Here is a 3,630-nt window from a genome sequence, read left to right as displayed (position 1 = left end):
GATTTTATTTTTCCCTCTCCGAATTCCATGAAACATCACATAATTGTTCCCTAAGGGAATGAACCAAGTTTCGGTTATTTTAACTCACACCGAATGTCTCAAATTGGAAATTCGATATGTTTCAGAAATAGGAAACTGGATTGCCTTTTCAGAAATAAAACCTGAAAAATTAAATAAATGCACATCTGGCCAAAACGTTTTAAAATTTTACTAAACGATTATGCTCTACTATTCCTACTACGAATTTGATTCCTACTTAACGACTTGCACCGTGCAAAAAAAATAGATTTAATAAAACCGCATAATTTCTAAATCCGCGTAAAAATTATTTATGAGTGAATTAAGACATCCACACAAACCCAGAAAATTACAAAAAAAAAACGTAAAAACAGAATCCAAATACAATAGAGAAAAAAAGTTAAGCGATGATTTGAAGTACCTAATAATTAACAATGTACATAAATTAAAAAAAAAGATCAGATGAGAAAAAATAAAATTAGGTACACCATACATTTCTAACTCTATGTTCAAAAGCAATCCACAAAAAAATAATTTGAAAAGGAACAAAAAATGTAACAATAAAATAAGAGTTATTGAAAATCATTTAAATGAAATTTTTTGTCTGCTAATAAAATAAATAGTTTTGCCTTCACGTTTTAATGGTAAATTAGTATTAATCGGTCGATATTAATATGGTACTTACTTTAATTTGATATACTTATCTGTTAAAGATGTTGCCATTCCTGTTTTGTTCGAAGAATTTTCATCATTTATCCTCTCGTTGATATTATTGAAGTTGCGGCATACTATTTTGGGAGCCCATAAGGGCATGTACCATGTAGGGTTGCTTATCTCTCGTCGTGATGTCGGGATATAGCAGACAAATTAGAGAGAAAACAAAGAGGTCTAAGTATTAGTTATATTTAAACAAAAGAAGAAAAGAAAGAAAGAAGAGCAGAAAAATAAAAAGGGAATAAAGATAAAGTAGAAAACAAAGAAAAAGAAACGTAGGCAGATTATTAGAAAAGTATAAAATAAAATAATATAAAGAAGCATAGACAGAGTAGTAGGAAAATAAAACTACTTTATAACTTAAAGTGCAATGAATGAGCCTTAGTTTCGGGATCATTTTAATATTAGACTGAGTGGTGCGAAGACGGACCTCAAAATCGAACCACTTTCGAGCTGTCAAATCGAACCACTTTTTTATCATTGTGGTTCGTTGAAATAGATAGAAGTATTGTTATCGTCCAAAATAAAAAATAAATATTTTTCAGTAATGTTTTTGATCTTTTTAAAAACGTGATTCGAAACGACTCAAACAATTAAAAATAACAGTATTATTGCGTATTTTGGACCAAAGTGACTCCTGCGCTGAAAAAAACCCCTCCGATTTTTTTTTCGCTCAGGAACGACTGTGACTTCGGAGAATGTTATAAGGAGATTTTTGATGATAGTACAAAAGTTCCAGGAAATTTCAACAGATTTTTCCCGCGACAGAAGAGGTTTCAGTGGATATTTTAGTTGCTGCCAGCGAGGTTCTACGGGGGTTCTATAGAGTTTTCATGTTCGAGTTTCACACGATTTGGAGGGAAGTCAAATCGTTGCCATTGGAGGTCCCAGGGAATTTCGACAGCACTTCCATAGATATCGTCGGCCACATTAAATTTGCATCTGATTTGCAACAATTTATACAAATAAAAATTACTATGTTTGATTGCAAGTCAGGTAGAGGATGTGTCAGGGTTTTATTCTTTCTTGACTTCCCTGAAATGAAAAGTATATTTTGCAGACAGAAGACAGAAGAGATCCACCTCACAGAAACTGAGCCACTCTTTTCGTACTGCTGAATCCTTGGGAAACCTGAATAGGCTTCGCTTTTCGTCGTGTTCATCTTTATAATTGCAAAAGTGAGCAAAACACTTCATTCTGAATTTTATTCCACTCCGTAAAAACTCCAGCTATGAACAATGTCAACAAACAATCACAAAGTCACGAATCGGCTCTGCACAAAAAGCCGTTTGACACTTCTCTCTACCAACCGACGGTGATGAAACGTTTATTTCAACACTACCAACATGAAGAAAATTTCACTTCGCACCACTCAGGTATTAGAGTTATGTTAGTTTTGATCCGTAATCAACCCTGCCGGACCCTCCAACACCAGTTGCATGCAGTGGTTGTTAGATCATGTGACACTATAACTACTACTATGTTAGAGGTATGATTCGTCAAGTTTATACAAGTCAATGTTTCAATTAAGGTAAGGTAAAATCTTAAATTTACAAAAGCAAACTTAAAATTACAATTATATGCTAATATTGTAAATCTGATATAAATAACTTTGATGAAAACAAAAGCAAATGCAAAATTAAAACTTAACAAATCATCGTCAATCCCCTCATTCTTGGGCAGGGTATTATTTTGAATGATTATTCAAAATATAATACTAAAAACGTGAATTTCAGGCTAATTTTATAAAACTTCGTATATCTCAGCTTTTATGTCTTCGGAAACTTATCATAAATTTTACGTTCTCAGGACAGCAAACCTCTATCTAATATCGCTGCGCGATTTTTACGCCTAAAACATGAACTATTTTTATCCACAAAGTTGTAGTTCAAATTAAACCAAGAAAGTTCACTGAAGACGCCAACTCAATTGGATGCAATCCCAGAGCGTTTTTATTTTTTTCCTGCTAGACTGGCCTGCAGTGCATTATATATAGTCTACTTTTGCTTGACGAAAAACATAAATAATAAATGCGACTGTACTTATCTAATGCACACTCCTTTACCTAGCTCACATTTTATGGGTCAGGGGATTTGAAGTATTTCCTCAAATCCACAGGCTGTGTAGAATTGTTCGAGCGACGTTTATCACTACTTAAAGCCCAACGTTGCCGATAGCATTTCCAGGCGATGGTGTGTTATATGGCAACTCTTCTTTACCCATATTGATTTAGTTTTCACGTCATGAGCAACGTAGTAATCTTAGAGAAAAGTAGTAGGGTGGTGTTGCGTGTTGTACCATCATCAGCATTGTTGATGGTTACTCCAGCAGTGAGTTATTACATTCAATCAAAGTGTTTTGTTACTACATACGTGAAGTTTACGATTTTTAGAGTTGGGATGAAATGGTATACCCATCAAGTGTGAGCTAGGTATAGCACTCGATTAGTATTGTCGCATTAATGTCCCTTCGTTCAATTTCAATGTCTGTTCAATTTTTACACTGTCGTACTCTAGCGCAACTATCAATCTATCCTCTTAAAAACTTCTAGTTGATAAATTATCGCACTAAAGCTTCATGTTATACCATTTCCTCCCATCTCTGAAAATCGTAAACTTCACGAGTGAAGTAAAAATACACTTTGATTGAATATAAAATTTAATATTTACATATTTTTTGTTTCTCGCGTAAACAAACAATGTTTATTTGTTTTTCTATATGATCCTCTTTATATAATTACGAAGAAGCCAACAGAAAATAAATCATTTTTTTTACATTTGTCAGATCATTTTATTAGAACAAAATGTGATAACATATTTGTTGACATAGTTAATAGTCAGAACGAAATTTATTTATGTGTTTCAAATGTGTATATTCAATTCAAATTTAATAAAAACT

This window comes from Ochlerotatus camptorhynchus, unplaced genomic scaffold, assembly GCF_037179485.1.
Source record: "Ochlerotatus camptorhynchus isolate MF236.1 unplaced genomic scaffold, CSIRO-AGI_Acam_v1.1 ptg000794l, whole genome shotgun sequence".
Taxonomy (NCBI): domain Eukaryota; kingdom Metazoa; phylum Arthropoda; class Insecta; order Diptera; family Culicidae; genus Ochlerotatus; species Ochlerotatus camptorhynchus.
This window is presented reverse-complemented; position numbering follows the sequence as displayed.